Genomic DNA, 25731 nt, shown 5'->3' with positions numbered 1-25731 from the left:
AACAAGACCAGAGTGATTCAGATTGAACAGAAAGGAGACATTTGATTATATTTTCTGTGAAATAACTTCTGCAACCATCATTCCTCACTGATTGGATGGCTCCCTATTCAGCAGAATCTTTTATAGATTAACATGAATTTGACTGTAAGATTACCATAATTCCCAGTTACAAAATTGACTTCATAAATTTGCAATTTTTGCAGAATTTTTTAGCTAGACTTTTGAATAGTTGGCCATCCTAAAACCATTCAGTCCTTTGATGTACGAACAACTGTAAAAGGTAATTTATCCTTTCTCTTACAATTAAAAAGAAATTTAAAGCTAAATAGAATTGATGTAACTGTGAATGGTTGACCTTTGTTTACCAGTCAACCACGAAAGTATCTGAAAATACACCACTTCTACCTTTCATTTATTTCCAAAAAAGATGCACCTAATGTCTATCTGTGCTATGGTGCGTTGGTGAAGGTGATTTATGTGTTAAGTCAAACAAAAAGCTTCAGAAATTGGTATCATAGAATGTGCCTGTTCTAAGTAGTTGAAATTAACACAGTCATATGATCCATTCCTGGACTCTTGATCATTCAATCAAAAGGAGAAATTTAAGTATCTCTGGTCATCCTGCATTTTTTTTTTAGAAGAATAGAGTTAAAAATCCTTTTCTCTTCTGACTTTTTATTTTGTTGTATTTTAGCCAGCATTTAACCTGTGGTAAGACAGTGAAGAAGAGTTATTACTTGTTACTACATTGTGCATGGAAAGTCAGTTTTTCTTTTGCATAAAAATGGGAAGTAAATCAGTTTGTGTCACTTCACTTAGAGTGAGGAAACTATTCAAACAACACTGTCAATACAACACAATACTTTTCAATTCCATTAATTCTTCATGTCACTTTGGATAATATGTTATTATAGGATGGTCTTGAAATAAAGTGATCTGTGTACCTCATTTCTTTACTTTGTCCTATGGAAGACTTGGAAATGGTAGCTCTGTAAATTAGATTTGTCCTGATCTCAAAGTCATCACATTGCTATATAAGGTGTATGGTAATAACATTTTGTCCTATTCTAAACTATTAGTTTAATACTGTATCAACAAAAATAATTTGTTTTCAGTATTGAAATTATAATTAAAAGGTATTTTGCATCTGGGGTTGTAATTTTATTAGCTATCTATATTTTCCAATGAAGAAGTGAACAGATGGATTCTTTTGTTTAAAAAAAAAGAGAGAAAACTTGCCTTCAGGTAGATTGTCTTCAGGCCCTCTCCCTTCTCTATCTATACCTCCTGGGGGTATTGTAAGTCTGTGCTAAACTCTACCACTAGCCATTCTATGTGTTTTAAGAAATAATTGTCTTTTCAACCACATTCAAATAAACATTTTGGTACTCTGTACAACCTGATTCTGATTATGTAGCATGCAAAATTCAAGGGATCAAATCACTAGCAATTTGCTTCCCCAAGTTGCTTTCTTAAATCAGCTTTTAAATAGATTTATGTTGCCTGTGGATATAAAGCAGTGGAGTAAAACTAAACCTTCCTGATTTCCAAATCAGCATTTAAAGAGCTATAATTCATATTTAATGAAGAAAAACAGCTAAATAAGCATCCATAGCATTTAAATAGAGACTTTTTGCTCATAAAGTTTTTATCCCTCGCTAAAAGCCCCTTTACCATATCTTTTTATTATACTTTGATGCAAAATGCTAAAAGGAAGTTGGATATTGTTAAATTACTATTAAATTATAAGAGAACAAATATTAAGAATAAATTTCAGCTCAGTTAACAAAGACAAGCTTGGCAATTTTCCTAACTTGTGCTCAGCATTTTAGTTTTCAAACAGAGAAAATGTTTTATTGCCGACAGAACATGAAACAATATTGAGGCCACATGTCTTTGACCTTTTGTGTAAGAAAAAAAGCACTTTCTATTTCATGGCTAGGCATCCTGTTTATAAATGTCTATATTGTGGTGAAAACCGACTTTGTTTTACCTGTGAAATTGGGTTTGACCATTTTTCCTGAAATAAAGATGGGTTGTTGAGACTGCTTGCCTGAAGGCAAAGTAACATAAAATTGATAGCATAATGCATGTGTATCTGGGGCCTCATCACTGCTCAAGTATACACGCCTTGAATCTCCATCATCAAAAAACATCTCATCTCTATGTCAAAGCCAACAGCAGATCCAACTGAAATAACAGAATACACTGTGTGTGCACTAACTGATTTCCTCAGAAATTTTTTTCACTGGCTATAGGTCTCAATTTTGCTTCATATTTGGCCTTATTTTTTATGCCTGACCAGTATTGAGGAAGAATGATAAGACATGTCTAGAGAGTGTGAACTATTAAGAACATTACTGTAAACAGACACAAATTTCAGCATGTATATTTGTCTATCATTTCTAACTACACTTACAAAAACACCATCTTTTCTTCCAGGAATGACTGTCTTTCACATTTCATTATCCTAGGCAAAGAAAATAGTATCATTGGCCTCAAATCCACTCAGTTGTCTAATCAGCTTTAAGCTTAAAAACAGTCCTACTCTAATATTAAAGGCATTTATTGAGCTTTTACTTACATATCCAACTGTTTATTAAGCTCTTACATGTGGAAATTTGGAAATTTAATCTAATCTCTTATAAGAACACAAATAAAAGGCTTAAGTATTTGTTTGTATTTCTGTCTTCTGAAATATACTTGCTTTTCCATAGAGGGTGTTGGTATCCATAGCAGTACTTTCTTTTCTGTCAGAAGTTTTGATCAGTGCCAAAAGACTAGTTTGTCCTGCAGATATGAATCTCTGTGTGCTTGGGAATAAAATTTAAACTGACTACTGACTCAATGTCTCATGTAAAAGAAGGATGACTGAATTTCTTTGGGATTGAATGGAGTGTCCTATTGATCTCTGAAATGAAATATAAGTGGAACCCAATGGACTGCCTATTTTAATGCAGCACAGCAAATTCAATGAATTGCCTGATTCTCTAGGGCCCTGTAGAAAACTACCCAGAGCATGGTTTTAATGGAGAAATGGCACAAGGAAATTAAGTATAGGGCCTCCTAGTACTCGTCAATTAAGGCCATGACGTCTGAATCATTGCCTCAGAATTACACAGGTCCTTGATAGAATTTAAGAGTGGAGTGGGGTCTGGTATTCAGGCCAAGGGTTGTTTGTGTAGAATGATTCACTCTGCATCTGAAGGACATCTATAGCTATTGACCTGTTTACTGGTTTATGAAAGTGAACGAACCCTGTGAACATCAGAATTTTTCATAGAAATTATTCATATACTCTGCCACTGTTGAAAAACATACGCAGCACACTTTGGATGACAGTTAGCTTTGGGCAGTTGGCTTCAGTGTGTCGGCCTAACATTTGTGGGTTTACCTTCCATCTGCATAGTGCTCATCATTAGCTTGAGATGGATCTATCATATACATGGGAAGAGTACAGTTCTGATAATCCAACATGTAAGTGCATTAATTTGGCATAGCATTCCCCTAAAAACATTTAAAAAGTTGCAAATGGAATAGAATACACATGATGTATATGTATCTCTGGCTTTGATACTCCTCAAGTGATGAGTGATGATATGCTATATATGCCTTGAATCTGATTATGAAAACTATACATGTTCATTACAGAAATTTAGAATTTGCAAGGAGAGTATAAAGTAAAAACTGCCTATGTATTACTTTTATATATGTCAGAAATATATGTAATATTATATAAATTTATATCAATATGTACATACATGTAACATAATATGTACATATATGTAATATATATTTATATCACAATATGCACATATATGCAATATACATTTATACCACAATATGTATACATGTAATGTATATATTTATATCACAATATGTACATATACAAAATTCTGACTTTAATTTTTATATTTTACATGTTAAATACTAATACTACCATTTTAATTACTTCATAGCATTCTATATTGATGTAACATTATGTAATCAATCACAGACATTTAGATTGTTTCCAAATTTGCAGTATAATCTGTAATTTGAATAACCCTTTATAGAAATCATTTTACAATCTCTGCTACTTTTTCAGAATAACTTTTGAGTAGAAGTATTAAAATAGCTGGGCTGTTCATTATAATAATTCCTATATGTATTGCCAACTTGCCTTCTAGAAAATCATACTGATTTTAATTCCCACAAACATTATATAAGAATTCCTATTATCTCATTCTATAACCAATACTAAGAATTCTTATTAAAAAAATTCTCAACACAGGAACAGAAAACCAAATACCACATGTTCTTACTCATAAGTAGAAGTTGAACCATGAGAATGTATGGACACAGGGAGGAGCACATCACATACGGGGGCCTGTCGGGGGTAGAGGGCAAGGGGAGGGAGAGCATTAGGACAAATAGCTAATGCATGCGGGGCTTAAAACCTGGATGACAGGTTGATGACTGCAGCAAGCCACCATGGCACGTGTGTACCTATGTAACAAACTGCATGTTCTGCACATGTATCCCAGAACTTAAAGTATAATTTAAAAAAATTCTTCACCAATTATTAGATAGAAAGGCATTTCACTTTTAAATGTGCATTTTCAGTTACTTAAAGTGTTGAATGCTTTTCACATGTTTATCAGCAATTTATGCATCTTATTTAGTGGACTATCCGATTCTGTAATCTACCAAAGTCTTTCCTACAGATGTTTGCTTTATTCTTATTAATTTTATGACCTCTTTACATATTAATATCAACACTTTTTTTGATCATATGTGTTAAAACTTTTTCCCCCTCAGTTTACGGTTTGGAAGAGGCATTTTTCCAGTGGATTTTTGATTCTGTATTTTACTTTTGGTAGTCCAGTGGATAGGCACACTGACTCAGCAGTTGGGAGAAGGAAGTCAAAGAATGTACTGGACATTAAAGAAGAGTAGAGTGAAGAGAGGTGATAGCAGACTGCAGTTCATGTTTTTATATTGTAAACTCATATATGGAAGCAAGGAGTTTACTGTAGATTCTTACATAACCATTTGAGAGCCATTAAGAATCTCTTCCTACAAGCACTAACTTGTGGTGGGGCAGATTAACAGGCAAGTGATAGGTCGGGTTAAGATGAATAAGCCATTCTATGTGATTGAGGTGATAATTAGAAAGGTACATTAACTCTCAAGGTCATTAAGCCCTCCCATGACACACTACAGTTTAATTTACTGGTGACCTTTAAGAGCTGGTAAACTTTCAAATGTAATTTTTCAGAGAGATGTTATTCAAAGGAGGCCACCTAATGGGGCTGAGGGTGAGTCTGTGGTCTGTAACACACTATCTTCTTGGATCCCATATCCTGGGCTGACATCATTAATTACAGATTACAGAAGATGGTGCCTTTGGCCACCAAAATCGTCTGTCTGTCCGGCGTGTGTGAAGGAGTTGTTTTTCTCCAGAGTTATGCTAACTCTAGCCTGAAAAAACCTTGTCCTCTCCTGGGAGCCGTGTTTATTTACTTTAACTGCCTTATCTATTATTCCAAGGACTTTAGAACCATTAGGGAGATGGATATTGCATGTTCTTCCATGGCAAAGAAATTAATTTTAATCAAGAGAATGTCACTTTTTATTCCATGCATTGAAGACTGCAATGTTGAAGTGACTTCACTGACAGCTTTCACAAGCCCATCATTTAAAGTAATGGATAAAATGGAACATTTTACTGAAGCAAGGTTCATTTCTTAGCAAGGCATCACTACGCTTACATCACTCTTGCTAAGAATACATATGTATAATAAAAGAGTGGTAGATTAACAGATATATTGTGATATCTTTACGGTAACTTTTTAGTAATTTTAATTTCATCTCTCTTCCTCCTTATGGGAGATTCTTTTTTTTTTGATTAAAGCGTGTAACCCAGAAGAAACATCGTCAGTAGTTAAAGTATGAACCCTATAAGGATGTGAGGATTGAAAATGATAAAACTTGGGAAAGAGCTTTGAGAAAACTATAAAATACTTTATAAATCCTATGTACTGAGATGATTATATATAGGCAAAATGCAACATCTTGGCCCCTTTACTTCCAACTTTTATGATTACTAATAGAGATAGAATGAATAAACACTGATAAGGGTGAAGATGAGGGATAAAAACCTTAAGACAGTAGAAGAATGTCTGCTAAAGTCATTGAACATAGAGGAGGAGAAATTCTAGGGGGTGAGGAAGGGCATTGAGGTTGCTTTGTTTTTGCTTAGACATCTGTATAGATCCTTAATCACAACATAGAGTCAAGAAGTGCAGTAAGTTATTAATGTTGACCCATTTATCATGCTTTTCCTTCATGCTGTTGAGTCAGCATGATGCACAGGAAATAGCCTGCACTGCAAGGCAAGAGAATTGTGTGTGAGTACCAGCCATGCCACCGACTAGATTAGTGACACTGGGAAATTTACTTATCTCATTAGTTTCTCCATCTAAAAATGGGTGTTTGAGATTAGCATTTTCTAAGGTGAGATATGTACGCAGTGATGACAGTGAAGATTATTTTAGGTGGTGTATGCAACCTATTAGTTATGCATTTATTTCAATGCATATTCAAAAAATATGCATGTAATTTTCTGGATGTTAATGCTAAGTAAAAAGAAAGTGAAAAATGTTTAGCAAATAATAGTACTGATGAGATGCAGATATGGCAAGAATCATGAAGGAAAGGCATTTGGGAAATACTGGGCTAGCTTATCTGTAATTTTACATTGGGCTCTAACATTTAAGGCATTAATTTCTTAATTGAGAATAGAAGGCCAATGGCAACTTTTGGAATGATATCTCTCTGTTCATTTCCATAGATTTCTGGATCACATTAGGCCAGTTAGACTCCTCTATGTGGGCATCAATCACTCCAGAAATTGCAATATGATTTTAGACTACAATAAGTATAATGGGCATGATTATTAATATACATCAGATTCAAGGCAAGCAAAAAGGGAGGAAGTGGACCTGGTAATAGACCACAGCAGGAACACACTTCAAATGTGCAGGCTGGTTCAGGGACTGCTGACCTCTGGTCACTTTTGTCACATCCTGCCTTGCATTATCTCTGCAGACAAGGCTGCTTTGTATACTGTGTGATTTTACCCTTCCAGCAGGTTCTAAAAAGTCAAGCCATTCCATTCCGGAAAACGGAATAGAAAAAGCCACCTGAGGACTCTTCCTTTGCCTTCTTGTGCCATTTTATTAATTTTAGATAATCTCTACCCCAAAGAGAAGGTTCTCAAACCTTTTTAGGTACGATTATAGGAAAATTAACTAACCATGGAAACTGCTTCAGAATATGCTGCGCATCTGATTGTATTGCTTTATTATTCAGTGATGAGAAAGCAATCATACTGCACTGCCTCCTACTGAAACTGTGAAAGAAATGAGAAGTGACACCAACTGCGTTGCAGTCTATTTATCAATAGTAATCAGGTATTTTATAGCACTCTTATCAAACATAACAAAGTTACTTATATCCCAGAGGTATTTATTTTTGGGAAATAGAATTATAATTGAACAATTTCTTGTTTGTTTTGCTGTTTCTATTGGATCTATCAGGCCTATTAGCAGCACTTAATGCTGTCGGTTCTGGAATTCCAATACCCTTTTAATGTTCCTCGAATGAAACATAGAACAAAATGTGACAGGAAATGTGAGTTTTCTGAGAATTAGAGCAGCTTTTGCAGAATCTCTGTCAGTGACTTCTGGTTGGGTTAGTGGTAAGAGGTTTGTTGAATTACAGAGTGGTTCAGGTTATCTTACTGCTTATGAATGGTGTGATAACCTGCTAAGAATAAAGTAGGATTAGTACTATTTTCTGGTTTGGGGAAAGGACAGCAATGCTGGATCAGATTAGGCTAGTTCGGCTCCTCTACTGTTTCTTCTGTCAAGGGAAGCTCCTTCGTAATTGACATGCTCAGCTCACTGCCTTTATGTATTTGGTACTTACTCATGTTGGAGAGACAGTGTAGGGTGTCGGTTAAGATTCCACAGAGTCAAATTCACCTGCCTTCAGATTTTGGCTCTACAACTTACACTTAGCCTGGGTTAAATGTATTTCCTTGTGTCTGCTTCTTGTAAGATGAGGCTAACCAGAGTACCTAACACATGGGCTTACTGTGAAAATCAAATGAAGTATCAGATTCCTCCTATGTACCACTTTGAATCCTTAACTCAATTTCTTGCTCCTATCTTTGGGCAGGTTCTGCACTGATAACCTTTACTTCCCGGTTGGGGGTTTCTCTGATGCCTCAGACATGTAGAAGCCATGGAACTTACTTGGCACTTACATCTGCACAATCTGGGATTATGACTTGACATACGTAAGATATTGTTGAACAATATGGGATTATAGCCATGGATAAATGCCTTCCAAATTATCTTTTGGGCAAACAGTTTTGAGTTACATTCCATAAGACACTTCAGAGGGTCCTGCAGGGTGTGGTGGCCAACTTAGTAACACTTGTTACTAAATAAAGGAAAAGCTAAAAGCTTGTATTCACTTTTCCTTGTTTTTCGTTTTTACTTTCTCTGCCCTTCACTCTGTATCTCCATGGTAAAATTTCTAGATAAGTTACCTGCATATGATTCTTTGCTTCAGTATCTGACTTCAGGGGGAGCTCAGATAGTTAGTGCCAGGAGGTGACCATATAAACAGGTAATAGACTTCTGAAGTTGGATTGCTTGGTCATAGTTACAAAGGATCTCCCAATTGTGTTTTGAGATGAGGGGCATGTAGAAGGTGATGTTTTGGGTTCTACAGTAACTATGGCACTTCAGTAGTCTGAGGGTAATGGAATTACAAGAATTGTGGAATTCACTGGCTTTTGTTAACTGCTCTCTGGAAGTCTTGAAAAAAGAAATGACAGATTTAGATCAGCTAATTACCAAATAGAGGTCAGTTCTGAAAGCTAGAGGTCTTCCATGACAGAATTAAAGAGATTATTATTGCTTAAGGCACATGGCATTTTGGGTTGAAAACCAGGTTGAAGATCTACTTGTAAGAATTGCAGAGGTGAAAAAGACACCTGATTCACAGACTCCCAGATTTCCTATGTAAAGTAATGGTCATAATAAGAAAATATGGTACCCTGAGGCGTGGAGTGGAAAAAGCTGGGCAAATACACGTAAGAATCTTGAAAGATGAAATACTTCTGAATACTCCTGGGTTAGAGATGTAGCCTTCTTATTTAATAGACAAGAAAAGCCTCCATTTGCCTGGAATTTCTGTAAAAACCATGCATGGGGTAGGTGTCTTGAAATTTATTGCTCATCCTCCTCAATACCAATTCCCTGCCACACCACTTTGCTTCCAAAGGAGTTACAAGAGTTGAGACTTAGCAGAGCCTGAGCAAGAAATTGCAGTTTCTGCTCAGAAAGAAATTAGCTTACACACTGAAGGAAATTAAGGATCTAGCTCATATGTACCATTAACACATGGAAAACCTGTATGGGAATAGATCTTGAGGGTGTTCTATCGTGGGCTGCAAAATATAAGGCTGAATTGTGGAGAATTCATTAATATGAGAGCACTAACCCACATCTTGGAATTCAGTGTCTTATTGAGATAAGCTGTTGGATGACTCCTTGAAGCATGGACATGATACAATGTCTCTGGCAACTACCAGTAGAGGTGTCCCAGCACAGGTAATCACCATTCTAGACCAAGGCCACAGCTTCTGAAGTGGGGACTGACTTTCTATTTGAAATAGAGTTCTTAGGAGACTAATAGGCTTTAGTGAAATTGAACACCTGGCCATGGGAAAAGTGGCCACATAGCGAGAGCTTCTCTCACAAGCTAAACATTATCAGTTGTGCTAAATTATAAGGTTGTGCAGGTATAGCTTCAACCAATCGTGAGAAGGAAATAATATATTTGTAACTGGGCCAAGCAGGCCCAGTAGGCACAATAAATTGCATGGGCCTTTGGTGTAAACTCCCATGCACGTATGTCTCTCTCAGCTCACAACTCATAATAGAGATTTTCCTAGAATCAACCAACAGAGGAGAAAAATCCTGAGCTTGGGACACAGATAAGTTGTCTCAGTATGGTTTGCGCTTGCCTGAAATTGACTGCTACCACAATGCTCCCCAATCAAGGGTAGCACTAAAGGTGTTGTGAAAGAAAATCATCCCACTGTGCAAAAATGACATTTGGTCATTATGTTTGTATAGAGGAAGAAATTTCCTAATGTAGAATTTTACATGGCCCCAATGAACAGTGGGAAATGGCTTAGCTAGTTTGTCTGGAGATTGGAGGGAACAAGACAGGATGATCTGAGAAAAATAGGTCTGTGGAAGAGCACGAGGATGAACCAAGCAAAATGGTACAAAATTTAAAGATCTTTGTGTCTTAGAGCAGAGACTGTTGATGGTGTGGGAGATGTTAAACACTTAAATAGATTGGATCTCATTCTGTAGATGTCAACCATTCTCTGTCCTTGGGCACTCTATGCTGGCACAACACAGCCGGGAATGGAGTGGCCATAGTGACAGGGTTAGGGCACAGTGCTATGAACTCTCTCTCACTAAGGCTGATCTAGATCCTAGTACTGTTCTACAATCTATCTGCCAGGAGCAGGAATCGATGTTAAGCCCTGGACTTAGCACCATTCTTCAAGAAGACTGCCACCCATTTTGGTTAACTAAATGCAACCTTTATAAGGAGATATGGCAGTGGGCAAAGGACCATAGGATTTATGAGTTTTACCATATGCCTCATCTTCCTGAAGCAGCCAGCCCAATAGAATGTTAGAATGGCTGATTAAAAGATTAGCTTAGGAACAGACTCAGGGACAAAACCACCTAGGCTTGGGAGACCACCCTCTAGAATGAGGCATGAATGCTCAGCCAATCATCAATAGTGTATTAGAAATTTGAATGAGATGTATAGTCAGTGAAAGATTTGAGTCCTGGATGTCTCACCAGCATTGCTTAGGAAGGTCAACTATCTTCACCTTCCTTGTCTGCAGATCAAAATTCTTTGTATTGTAAAATGCAATCATTCATTAATGAAGCTATTATTAAAAATGTAGTGTTTTTGATGATCAACTTTGTGAAAGGATAAATAAGCAATAATGTCTTATTCCTGAAGTAATTTCTTTTGACGTACAAAAGAAAGTAAAACATTTTTATGGTAGAATTTAAACCACACTGAAAGACATAAAATGGAAAAGAAAAAAATATTTCATTCTTAACCCAATTCTTTTCCCAAAAGACAATCCCTTAACAGTGTCTAACGGCTTGTGCATTTTCTATCAGAAAAATTATGCATATCAATATTCCCAGTGGTGTATGTGTCTTTTAAGAAAAAAATTAATAAGGAAACAGTTATACCACATACTGTTCTGTATCTTGCCCTTTTCATATATTGTATCTAGGAGATATTATTATGTCAGTGCATTTCCTTTCACAAAACTGCATAATATTTTATTGCATATCATAATTTATTAAGTCAATTCCTATGAATAGACATTTAGGCTATTTTGTGTTTTGTGTGTGTTATTTTTTGCAATTGTACAATCAGCATCCTTATACAAATACATTAATTTGTAATTTTTAAATCAAAGAGTATGCAAATTTTAAAATTTGATAGGTATTGACTAATTGCCTATGCAACATGTTGTCATCAGTTTATCTTTTTACTACACATAAATTATCTCTTCAACCACACCATTGCCAGTATAGGGATATGAAGAAAAAAACTGGATGTCATTTTTACAAGTATATGCTTACTGGATATTTCTTACTGGCCTTTCTTCCTCCCCTCCTTCCCTCCTTCGTCCTCCCATCCCTCCTTCCCTCCCTCTCTTCCTTCCTGGCATCCTTCTATCCTTCCAAGTTAAACAGTCTATTAATAGATAGTCTTTGCACACTTATATTTGGTAGGTCATTCTCTTATTAAGTTATATAAGTTGTATAAATTTGAAAAACTATCTTTTATTATTTATATGTACTATAAATATTTTGGTCTTAATTGACCCATGGTCTCTAAGTTTCTTCATGGCATTTTTGCTGCATTAAAAAAAACTTTAGTGATGGATAATTGATATATAATAAACTGCCCATATTTAAAATATCCAATTTGCTAAGTTTTGACTTATCTGGACATCCTCGAAACTATCACCACAGTAAAGATAACAAACACTTTCACCACCTCCAAAAGTTTCCTCATGACCCTCAGTAATCCTCCCTTCATTCACCCCTGTCCCCAGATAGTCACTGATAGACTTTCTATCACCTTAGATCAGTTGATATGTCTATTAGCCCATTCCCACACTGCTAATAAAGACCTACCCGAGACTGGGTAATTTATAAAGGAAAGAGGTTTAATCGACTCACAGTTCCACAGGGCTGGGGAAGCCTCAGGAAACTTCCAATCATGGTGGAAGGGGAAGCAAACGTGCCCTTTTTCACATGATGGCTGGAAGAATCGCCAAGCAGAAGGGGGAAAAGCCCCTTATAAAACCATCAGATCTCGTGGAACTCACTCACTATCGTGAGAACAGCGTGTGGGTAACTGCTCCCATGATTAAATTCCTTCCCACTGGGTCATTCCCGTGGCATGTGGGGATTGTGGTATAATTCAAGGTGAGATTTGGGTGGGGACACACAGCCAAACCATTTCAATATGTTCTAGTGGAATCATACGCTATATACTGTTTTGTGTCTTACTTTTTCATTCAGTATAATGGTTTTGAGCTTCATCCTTACTATGGACCATATCAAGAGATGTATTGATTGTATATAGTATTATTCTATATAGATATGCCGTAATTGGTTTATATATTTGCCTGTCGATGAACATTTGGGTTGTTTCCAATTTTTAGCTATTTCACATAAAATTGATGTAAACATTCTAATGAAAGGCTTTGAGTAAACAAGTATTTTCATTTATCCTGGGAAAATACCTCAAAATGAGTATTTGACTAGGTCATACATTAGGTTTATGGTTGAAATTTTATGACAGTATCAAACAGTTGTCAAGAGTCTAGGAAACACCCATCTGAATTTTCATCAGCAGTGTACAAGAGTTGTAGCTGCTTCACATTTCACCAACACTCGATACGGACAGCCTTTTTAGTTTAGCTATTCTAACAAATATGTAGAGGTTATCTCATTGCAGTGTTAATTTGCATTTTTCTGTGATGACAAATAATATTGAACATCCTGTCATGTGCTTATTGACCAATCATATGTCATCTCTGGTAAAATATCTGTCAAAATATTTTTAAAATTATTATATTTTTTAGTGAGTTTTGAGCATACTTTACATATTCTGAATACAAGTGATTTACATATTTGTTGTAAATATTTTCTCCAAGTCTGTGTCTTCCCTTTCTTGATGGTGTTTTTTGATGACCAATCACTTTTTAAAATGTTTTATGTTTTCTGTGTTCTGCTAAGAATTGGTTTTCCCAAGGGCACAAAGATTTTGTTTCTAGAAATTTGTAGTTAGGATTTTATATGTATATATTCTACATATCTATGTCTATACATTTCTAGGTTCCATTTCAGGTTAATATTTTTAATATGATATTAGACAAGCATTGATGCTCATTTTTCTTCTTTCAAGTATTTAGTTGATTCAGCATAATTTGCTAAAAGACTTTCATTTTCATATTGACCTACCTTGACACCTTTATCAAGAATCCATTGAATATGAAAGTGTGGGCTTAATTCTGGACTTTACTCCAGTGATCTAAATATTTAGCCATTTGGTAATACCAACTATCTCGATTACTATAGCTTATACTGAGTCTTGAAATAAGGTAGGATAAATCCTCCAACTTTGTTCTTGTTTTTAAAAAATTACTTAGGTTATTCCAAGACTTTCTGCATTCCTATAGAAATTTTAGAATCAGTTGTAAATTTCTATAAAAAGTCTTTGGAATTTTGATGAGGTTGACTACATTTTTAAAAGATGTTTTATGTTGTCAACTTTGCTTTTTTATTTTTTATTATTGCATTGTAGCTTGTTTTGTATGATATGTATTCCTTATCATTTACGAGAAAAATCCTGTCTTCTCCTTTTGAGTTGAAATGCATTATCAACTAAGTTCTTGTAGGTACTTATCTCCCTCCACATCTTAGGAAAGGTCTGGTCCTCAAATCTTTTAATGTTTGAAAATATTACATAATTTGTAACCATTTTTATATGATGGCATACTTAAAAGTAATTTTTGATTTATTACATTGCTATTTTGCTTGACAGATGTACTAGTATTTCACATATGTACTAGTTTGAGTACTGAGACCTCATTGCTATTCAGCAAATAATTTTCTTTTTCTTACATATAGATACACCTTGTGATTTATGCATTGATGTGGCACAGACTTTGTTACATCACAGGCTCAAGTTCTCTTTGCATCAATATAATCCCTTTGTATCAATATTGCCTATATTAGTACCAATGGAGTGTAGGAAAGCATTTTAGAGAATTTCTGAAATTATGTTACTTGACACCCAAGCCACCTACCAAGACTAAGGTTTATGGCAGGATAAAGAAAATCATTGTGTAAAGGTCATGCCACATATAGTCAGGTGCAGATCAGGCTGTACAACACAGCCTGATCGTAAATGAATCACACATAGTGTTTTTAGTTAATTAGTGTTTGGTGGAAGGCTAAGGAATGTTTTATGTAGGTAGTTTAACTTAGAATATATGGATATTAGTGCTAAAAGAGAGAAGGATGTTATAATTTCTAAGCTTCTATAGTTGTAGGCACCATGCCAGGTACTTAAGCAGCATACTTCATTTCATCTTTACAACAAATCTATAAAATGACAATATTAGCAACATTTTACAGATAAGTTACAGGCTAAAAGAGGCACAATAAGAAAAATGCCCAAGGTCTCAACAAGATTTTACCTTGGACTATAATCCGCAACCCCATACTCTTTTCGTATTCTAGCTGCCTTAGAGGACATGTAGAACAACCTATTTTTATTATTATAAAGGAATGAGCTCGGGGGAGTTGTTTCTTGCACAATTTTGTGAAGCAAATTCATGGCAGATCCAAGAGAGAAACTCATTTTTCTGTTGCTGTTGTTGTCCTTAGTTCCTTGTTTTTTTACATTGTCTATTTTGCCTAGGCTAGTACAGCATAGACTCACTGCCTGATTTTGAACCAAGCTTCATCGTTTATTGGATATGTGATTGTGGAAATATATGAAATGGAGATATAAGGAGAATCTCCCTCTTTGTGGTCCTGGAACTAAGTATATGTAAAGAGCTTGTACACATAGTAAGGGCTCAGTAATAAATAAATTATACCACTGATGGCAAGCCTACAATCCCATTCTACCTCCTCACTTATCAATCATCACTAGAATGAATCGACTCTCACTCCTTAATACACCAGTATGAATTTGCTTTATTGAAATTTTCATGAAATATTTTTATACTTTACATCTTACTTATTGTTGTATCAATTTGCAAGATGAAATGAGAAGATTAAACTGAGAAGCATTATTTAGAACCTGAATTAATACAAAGGGGGAGTATAGGTAAACATTTTAGATAATTCCTGAAATCATGTTACTTGACACAAAGCCACCTACCAAGTCTAAGGTTTACAGCAGGATGAAGAAAATCATTGTGTCAAGGTCATGCCTCATATAGTCAGGTGCAGATATACTTATAGTCACATACTTATAACTGTGTAGAGAATGGCAAAATAGTAAGTTACGTTGGGATACTAGTACAGAGTCTAGGAGAATTCATGTATAAAGCAGTAGTTCTAGAAGAAAACAGATGTTACTATTCATATGTGTATAAGGATAAGAGGCAATTTGATCCATATTCTTAGGAAACTTGGAAAGTACTCTAAGCTGAGATTTAGAGGAACTGCTTTTGAATCTTGACCTTGATGCTAACGACTTTTATTCCTTTGGGAAACTGTTTAAACCTATGTTGTCCAATAGAGTAGTCACCAGTCACGTGAGAGTATTTATTATACATTAAAATTAAGTAAAATTAGAAGTCACTTTCTCAATTGCCTATATAGATGTATCACATTATGCCACCATACAGAAAGTGCTCATGAAGGCACATAAATAATGGCTGCTATGCTAAACAGTACAGAATATCATTTCCATCACTGGAGAAAGCTTTTATTTCTCAGCGCTGAATATCTTTCTGGCCTTGATTTCTTCCTCCATAAAATAAGAATGCGGCTTCCTTGATTTCCCTCAGTCCAACATTGTGAGTCTTACATAATGACACCTTACACGGGCATAGGTAAGCTTAGGTTGTGTTGTATTATAATCTCCGTGATGATTCTAGTACCACTTGGGAATATATTTGGAAGAATACTCTTATCACTATACTGCCAATGTTACCAATGATCGTTGCCTTTAATTGCCTTCTGCTCCTCCTTTTCTTCTTCCTTCTTCCTTCTGCTTCTTTCTTCCTTTTTCCCTTTCAAGGTATATGCTGGGCTATTTATTCTGAACATGAAAGGTGAACCAGTACATTCCACAGGCAGCAGGTGGCTGGTTTTGCAAAGGTGGTATAATCTGCCACTCATAATGTGGTGGTAATCATCAAAACAGGGGCATTATTTGTGATAGCAAACAACCATCAAACCTCCATGGCTTAAAAACATCAGGTTTACTTTTCTCCCTTGTTAAATATCCACGGAGGCTGCTATGGGCTCTGCTTGGCATCATCGTTATTCCTGCATTCAGGATGGCAGAGCAGCTCCTCACTATAGCAAAGAAAATAAACATTGTAGCGATTCTCAGCCTAGCATTTCAAGCTGCTTCCTAAAAGTGCCAGGTGTCACTTATGGTAACATTTCTGTGTCCAAGGTGAATTAATGGCCACATGTAACCTCAAGTACCTAGGGAAGAACAATGCTACAGTGTCCCCGGAGAGCAAACAGGAAATGGTGTGGATTACAAGTGACCACCACGATATTAATCGGGTATTGCTCAAATACGAATTTGGTGTTTTAAAAGTCATGTCTTTAAAAGTCAGGAGCAGACATACTTAGAATCACATACATTAAAGCACACTAACATTCTCTGAGCTACCCATGGGGCCAACCAGGGAAAAACAAAACTTCAGGTGCGACAGCTGAGTGACACCAGCTGCAGTGAACTACAGCCTTCAAGCCCACTTTCCTGAAAATTGTTGGTACGCAGAAATGCTTCACCAGGTCTGTCAGATCTCTTTCCTCTTTTCAAGAGAAGCTGGACTAGATAGCGTGAGAGTGACAACAAGAGCGAGAGAGAGAGGGAGATCCATGACAAAGCTCAGTAGTTTTAGATTGGTTCCAGCGGTTTTAGGAAATACCTAGGGCAACAGACAAAGTTGTTCTCCCATCTTCTTGCAACCTGATAATGTCAATTTTATGGAATTCACGTCATGATTCCTTTCTCCATTTGGTTAGAAACTGGAAAAAGAGATCAGTAATCTGAGAGGAGATGTAGGTTTCACAGAAATGTTGATACCCCGGTTACAAATTTTAGTCAGAGCTGTGCTAGGACAGTAAAGCCCCAGTTTACAGAAAAATCGTGACCCTGTGTAGTTTCTTGAAAAGTGGGGTAGTTAATAGATTGGAAGCTTTGACTTTGGTATTAGACAGATTTGGGCTTAAATTGTTGCTCTGCTGGTTACTAACTGTGCCACCTGATCTGATCACTGGAACTTCTTTGCCTCAGTTTATTCTTCCACAAAATTGGAATAATAAATAATGATATTTACTTCATAGAACTTTTGGGAAGGTTACCTTAGATAATACCTATAAAGTGCCTAGTATTTTAAATTTCTGAGCTACTTATTATGCTCTGACTTCTTCCCTAGCTCTACCCTCCCACACGTGGTACTTCTGGGACAAAAACATGTAATCCCACAGTTTTTACTGAAAAGATGCTCAGTGTGCAACAAAAGAAGCTGCTGAGTTTATCACTTCTTATTTTATTTTTTCTGATCAGATCTTATGTACATGTAACTTTGTGCTTCTGAAATCAGGAACCCAGGAAAAGATGACTTTAGGGGGATTTTTGTCTTGGACTTGTTTTGTATGAATGTGTTAGTTTTAAAATTACATCGATATTAATCAGAGGGAATTTTTATTTTGTTGCAAGTCTGGTAAGAACCAGAAATAGCTGTTTAGAGTGTTCAGTACCATTGATGTGAATCCGATTGGCATAAATAACTAAGGCCAGAAAATTTTTTCTTCATACACTGTCTTCATAGAAAATTTGACACATGTTGGAAACAGCAAAAGTAAATATTTCTTGGAACTTATTAAGGTTGTATTTGTCTTGTGAAAAATTTGGAGACCTGTGGAGACCAATGCTAATTGAAATCATTTCAACTTCAAAGTACATTAGCTTTGATTTAAGACTTTGAAAACCATCTGAAATTTAAGCTACTGTGTCATTTTATTGGGTGTTTATCTATGTTATCGATTTTAGGGATCCGAGTTAATCATTGTGTAATTGAGTATCCAGAAAATAATTAAATATGTCATAAGTATGATCCCAGGCAAAGTTTATTTTCACTGGAATAGATTAATTGTATACGTTAGATTATACTCCAGTAAAAGTTCTTCAGATGTCTGTTACATACAATGTATGATTCTGGAAACTACTTGCTTTGAAGATGACTTTGAGTTCTTGTATTTTTTTTTTCAATCATGAACACTCTACTCATCTGTTAAAACATTTGGCTTTTATGATATTCATTTTGTCTGTGGAGAAAACCTACTTTGTTTCTCAAAAGGCAAAATTGTGCTTTGTTTGTTTGTTGTTTGTTTGTTTTTTACTGCTTCAAGTATATCTTGTCATAAATGCTAAGTATTAAATTCAAAAGGAACATACACTTTTAGAATCAAGTAGAGTTTTAGTTGTAGTCTGTTGGAGCTGTTGTACCAGACAAAATTTATGTAAGTCTTTTATGCAAGGACAATATGTTCTCAAAGTGTCTTACTGTGTTTTCCCCTGATTTTAAAATTATACTTGTTCATTTTAAATGTGTAGATGTATATGACATTACCTTACCCTGTAGAAATAACACTATTAATTTTTTGAAATATTGTCTTTTTTATCTTTTGCCATGCACATAGCAGCATAAAAGTTATGGCCCCAAATTAATACAAATTACTTATAATGCAGCTTTAAATGGGGCATTTTTAATGTGGCCAAATTTTATTCTACTTTTTCAAATATCTAGATTTCTAGTTACAAAAGACACTTGCTGGTAGAAACTTTAATGCCTGCTTGACTGTTGAGGGATAAAAATTGACACACTTTCTTTGCCTTTTACTTATATTTTCTCACTTGAACTGACTAGTTGTGGCTTACTAGGGGTTGAGCAGAGAGAAGAGAAGACACTGAATGTCACATAAGTCAGTTTGCTCCTGTTTAGAGGCCAGAAAATGGGGGGATGGAGGACAGATATTAGATACCAATTGAACAGTTTAATATAAAAGTAGGTGACAGAATTAAAAAAAAAAGAAAAGTAATGTCTGTAATGTATCTGCATTTTTTCTAAATTGGATTCATCACTTTGAATTCCTAATATACCAATAAAATACCAACCATATTTTAATTGAAAGCAATATAGTTAACCATGTTAAAAATGTAGTCTGGAATCCAAATTTGTTCAATATTTGTATTATAACTTTCCTGGAACAAGTTGTACTTATGGAGGTTTCATTTTTCTTCACCAGAGTACTTATTCCTTGTTCACAATGTTCTAGATTCTGTTCCCATATTCCTTGTATATCAGTGTATTTTTAAAGTACTCCAGTGCATATCACCTTACCTGGATTTCTACCATTATCTAAAAGGAACTTTATCTTCCTTTTGGAATCAAACAGGTGGATCTGTATTTAAAGCATCATAAGAAGGAGATTATTACCTTTGTCTGTTGCTTAGAAATCCATAGAGTCCAACAGGAGCCAAAGAAAATAAAACCTAGAGAGGATAGCGTAACACTAGACAAGAATTCACTGACTTATTGAGGGAGTAAGACAACATCTTTCTGTTGTCCTTAGGGGGTGAGTACATGATTCATGGTTTCATGCTCTTCTGTGTTGGGTAGAGTAGCCTTTTCAGTTTGCTACCCTGAGTTGCTGAACTGCTGGCTTGGCATAAAGTAAGTATATGCAGGAAACTTCATTGCTTGACTAATATCAGGACCTTGTCTTAGTAGAGTCACAAACAAGACCAATTCTTTCAATGTCTACGGTTAGTAAGAGGCTCAGAAATGAAGACTGCAATTAAATTTCTAATATTCAAATCTGTTTCATCGTCTCCTGGTAGAAACATCTCCTTGCTGCTGCTGGGCAATCTTCCCAGTTCCTCTGCTTGATTTTCAAACGGCTAAAGCTAGGAATGATTTGCTTTGACAATCAGCTAATGAGCCCTTGAATCATCTTTCCAGCTGCCTTACACTCAGTGGAAGTGATCAAAATACCTAAAGAAGATGCACTTATCCAAAGGGTCTTAAGATTTCCAGTTTATGTAGGTTACTTTGAAATGGCTATGGGTCTTCCCTATTCTCTACTTTCATATAGCATCTTCAAATAGGTAGTAAACTCCCTTTAAGTTTCTATCTCTTACTTTATGCATCCCCTACAATTCAATGAATTCCTGCAAAATGAACACATGCATTTATTAAGGCGTTCTCAGTTAAAGGAGAGATCTATAAATTAAGATGCATGGTGTTCTTCTGGAAAAGCACAAGAAGCCATTCCTAAAGGAATACTGGAGCAAAGATAGGAAGCCAGAAAAGTCTGGAGTACCTTCAAGGACTAAAACGTGGCCCATTTTGACCAATGGTAGAAGTTGTTCAGGGAAAAAAAGGAAGACTGGTGGCTTTGGTTTACTGTACATTTGCACAATTTCTGCTTTAACTTTATTATTTGGTAAAGTTTTCCAGTATTGGCTTTTACATTTTACCATTACTACCAAAATATTAAAAAGATATATTACACAAATGAAGCCCACGTAAGCCTAGAGTCCATGTGGTCTAATATTAGTATGAAGCCAAAGTAATAGCAGTTCAGTAATCAAAATGAAATACATGTAGTTCATTTTATACATATATTCCCAAAGTATGGCAACATATATTTTAAAAAAAAAGATTGTTACATTAATGCTCAAAGCTACTTCTTAAAATTTATACAGAATTTATTGCAGACACTCTTACAGTAGGAAAAGAATTCCTTGTCGCCCTCACGTTGCCTCCTAAGCTGAGCCAATAGAGCTGTTGTCTCCCTCCGAAGCCCCTAACCTTTGCTTTTTATTATGTAGATCTTCTTAACCTCTGTGGATCTTAAGGCTTCCTTTTTCTTCTGCATTTCTTGAATCTGTTCTGGCAAAAGTATCCTTACTCCTTAGCAGGGGAAGGCCAGAAAAAGCAATCACTTTTGTTCTCTCTCTTGCCACACAAACAATTGCTAATTAAGAATAACATGGTATAATGGAAAAAAAACATGATATTTGATATCAGCAAACCAGAGCTTAAGCCAGAATTCTAATTCTTACTAACTGGGTTAATGCGGGCAAATAAATTAATCACTAATAACTGGGCTTCTCATTTTTTAAATGGGGATGATAATTATATTAATTTCTTAATGAGGAGTGTGTATCTGTATATGTGAGAGTGTGTGTGTGTGTGTGTGTGTGTTTAACTGCAAGAGCTGCATGAAAGTTATTAGTGATTTCTCATGCAGGAAGAAAATTATGTTCTCATTTTCCTAGTAGATCCTACTCTCACATTTCCAGTGTTTTCTGTAGCACTCCTACTCTGCCCGGGAAGAAGAAATGAGGGCTCAGAACTGCCTGAACAGTTCCCTGTTCCAGCCCCTCTCTAACACTTTGCTCTTTGGTTCCCTTTTCTTTGTGCAAGGCATGCCACCTAATTTAATGCCTATTTTTCTTCTTTGTAGTACTGTCTTTATATCTTCTCTTGAGATGTCTTCACACTGTCTCTTTTATGTTAGCGACTATTTTATTTATAAGCATATTTTACCCTTGAAAACTTAAACTTATACTGTTGCTTTTCTTTCAGCAACATCTAGCATAGTTTAAATCAAATATTTGATAAAACCAATGCAAAACAAAGCAAAACAAAAAACCAGAAAAATCTATGAGCTTCTCTTATAAAAAATACTACCAGAAGTGCTTGGAATATACAATTTACTGCTTTCCATCCATTGCATGGTGAAGGGTCATTTAGGCATGAAGAATTATGTTTTAAAGTGACATGGTATACCCTCGTGCCCTCTGACATCCATATTAACAAGGTCAAAAATCAAACTAGTAACCAGGCAATGCTCATAACGGGGCTGAAAGTGATTTGGTCTCTGACCTTATGCATTAATTGTTATTAACTGTCTTAGTCATAGTTTTAGTTATTGACATTTCTCAAGGAAAAGATCCATTTTGAGTCAATAAAATGGCTAAATCCATAACTCTGATGTCATTATTTTTTAGTAATTGATATTCTAATTTATGTACTACTTTAAAGAAATTAACTGATGAGTCAATTTGTCTTAGACAAATAATTGTAAAGCACAGATGTGTAGCAAGACTTATAAATTAAAAAGAATATTACTTCACTTCATCTCCTTTTGAGACTTAGCATTTTATTAATATTGTAGATGCAAAATCCTATTACATGAGATTACCAAGATATAAGCCACATTAAGTAAATGGTAGCTGCTGACTAGGTCTTGTGGACCTATGCATTAGGCACATGGAGAATAGCAAAGCAGAGTCATTCACGGAGCCTCATTTCTTCTCATAATTTGTGGAATGGCTTTACTTAGGCTGTCTGCAGATGGGATGTGATTGCCAGGGCAAGAGGACAGAAGCTCTCATCTGCCTGCTGAAGACAGTTCTCAGTTTGATGGTAATTCTGTTCTGAAAATATGCCTTCCTTCTATCTACATCATGAGAATGCTGTGGCTTTCAGGACTGGCTGTTGGGGTGTTGGTGGGGAAGTCCCAGATATTCATAACACTTTTTATTTCATTAACCTACTGCAAAGTGGTCACTACACTGAATGTATATTTCAGTTGGGATATTCCTAACATAGTTCTGGAAATAGTCTTTATACTACCTTACTATTTCATTCCTTCCCCAAATCATTGATTTTGGAGTCAGTATGACTTGTTTTCTAGATCAACCTCTTAATAATTGTGTGACCCAGGAGATACTGCTTAAGTTCTCTGAGACCAGTTTACTTATTTTTTAAAATAGCACTCTTATCTACTTGGTGTTATTATATTAGTCTGTTCACTGCTATGAAGATACTACCTGAGACTGGGGAGCTTATAAAGAAGGGAGGTTTAATTGACGCTGTTCCACATGGCTGGGGGGCCTCAGGAAACTAACAATCATGGTGGAAGGGGAAGAAGGCATGTCTTACATGGCAGCAGGCAAGAAAGAGTGTGTGAAGGAGGAGCTGTCAAACACTTATAAAACTATCAGATCTCTTAAGAACTCAGTATCATGAGTGATATCATTATTGGGGGGGAAACTATCCCATAATCCAATTGCCTCTCTCTGGGTCCCTCCCTCTGGGGATTATGGGGATTTTGATTCAAGATGAGACTTGGGTGGGGACACAACCACATCATCTCTCTCTCTCTCTCTCTCTCTCTCTCTGTGTATGTGTGTGTGTATTTATGTATGTTAAATAAGATAACAAGTCTAAATTAGAGCCTGACATGCAGGAGGTTTCAATATGTGCAGTCCTTTTCCACTTCTAATGCATCTCATCTTTAGTGAGAGGTTTGATTTGACCCTGCAAAACTGTTTATAACTCATTTGCTATAAGCAAACAGTGTATTTTCTAGGATACAGCATCATGAATAACAGGAGCTCTGAATCAACGATTACTTATACAAGATTAGAAAGGGACAGACTCAGAGCTGAGAGGAAATAGATTAATTTCAGCTTCAATTTCTCTAACTGTATTGGTGTGACATAGTACAAATGGGCTACCAAAGCTAAGAGTTATGTATTTGTGTTGAGAGACAGATTTTAAACTGCATCTTTCTCTGTCTCATTAGGTGTCATCTCCTTCTGCACACTGTACCAAAGTCAGTTTTGGTTCTAGATGTTTGGCTGACTTTGTTTTTTGGGGGCTGAGTTTCTCTCTTTAATGAGGAGCATTCCTTCCAAGTTTTAAGAATCTGAAGTGAGATATAGAGAGCTAAAATAGCTCAAAGAAAGGTGATGAAAATGAAGAATAAGTAGATCTATAAAGACATACTGAAAGAAATTCCAATTGTTGAATCCCAAGAATTTGAGGGTGATAGGGAGATGTGATAAGCTTAATACGCACATACCAGTATGTGTGTACATGTTTGTGATTCCACTTCAAGGGAAAGGGAAAGGGGCTTCTTTTCAATACTAACAATAGGTTGGATGATGCAACTTTAAGATGTATTCTTGTCTGTAATGGCTGGCAGATACTGGAATTCAGCTAATAAATGAGAAATTTTCTGTGAAAATTATTTTTCAAAAGAATTATGTTCCCCTGTCCCATCACCACCACCACTTCAAAGGCATGCAGTGAGGCCAGTAGCCCTATGTCTGCCAGTGTGCCACCCTTGTCTCTGCTACTGTCACCTGTGTAAGCAAGCAGGAATGCGGCTGCTATATCCCATGGTACCCAACCCCAGCTGACATGCGTACCCCGCTGTGCTGCCACTACTCGCACACCAAAGAGCATGAATCCCTACCCCAACAAAGTGCTTTGCTTTGGCACCACTCAAGAGAGTGCCAGGGCCAGCGGTCTGAGACCACCTCGCTGCCTGCCTCCCCTTTCCTGCAGGCTGCCCCAATGCAGCAGGTACTTAACCTTGAGGTGCTAAAGAACAAAGCTGGGGGTTCAATACCAACCTCCCAGAGTTAAAAGATGCAGCCCAGGATTGCAGAGCTGAGCTTTGCCCCTCTAAAATATTCCAGAAACAAAGCTAGTTGACTGAACCCACCTTATACTACAATAAAACCCCAACGACATACAAAAAGGATAAAAGAAAAAAAAACATCCAAAGGACAAAAGGACAGCAACTTCAAAGACTGAAGGAACATCAGTCCACACAGATAAGAACAAGGATAAGAACTCTGGCAACTCAAAAAGCCAGAGTATCTTCTTACCTCCAAACAACTACACTAGTTCCCCAGCAGTGATGGTTCTTAGCCTGGCTGAAATGGTTGAAATGACAGAAATGGAACTCATTGTATGGATAGAAATGAAGATCCTTGAGATTCAGGAGAAATTCAAAACCCAATCCAAAGATTATCAGGAATAGAAGAAAACGATACAGAAGATGAAAGACAAAATGGCCATTTGAAGAAAGAGCCAAACTGATCTTATAGAGCCGAAACACTCGTTTCAAGAATTTTGGAATACAATCTCAAGTATTAACAGCAGAGTAGCCCAAGCTGAGGAAAGAATCTCAGAACTTGAAGACTGATTCTCTGAAATAACTCAGACAAAAATAAAGTAAAAAGATGAAAGAAGAATGAACAAAACCTCCAAATCTATGTCTCATTAACATCCCTGAAAGAGAGGGAGGGAAAGCAAATGACTTGAGAAACATATTTTAGCACATTGCCCATAAAAATTTCCCCAACCTCCTTAGAGAAGACAGCATTCAAATTTAGGAAATGCAGAGAACCCCTTGAGATACTATACAAGACGACCACCCCCAAGACACATAGTCATCA

This window comes from Colobus angolensis, unplaced genomic scaffold (assembly GCF_000951035.1).
Source record: "Colobus angolensis palliatus isolate OR3802 unplaced genomic scaffold, Cang.pa_1.0 Scaffold62, whole genome shotgun sequence".
Lineage (NCBI taxonomy): Eukaryota > Metazoa > Chordata > Mammalia > Primates > Cercopithecidae > Colobus > Colobus angolensis.
This window is presented reverse-complemented; position numbering follows the sequence as displayed.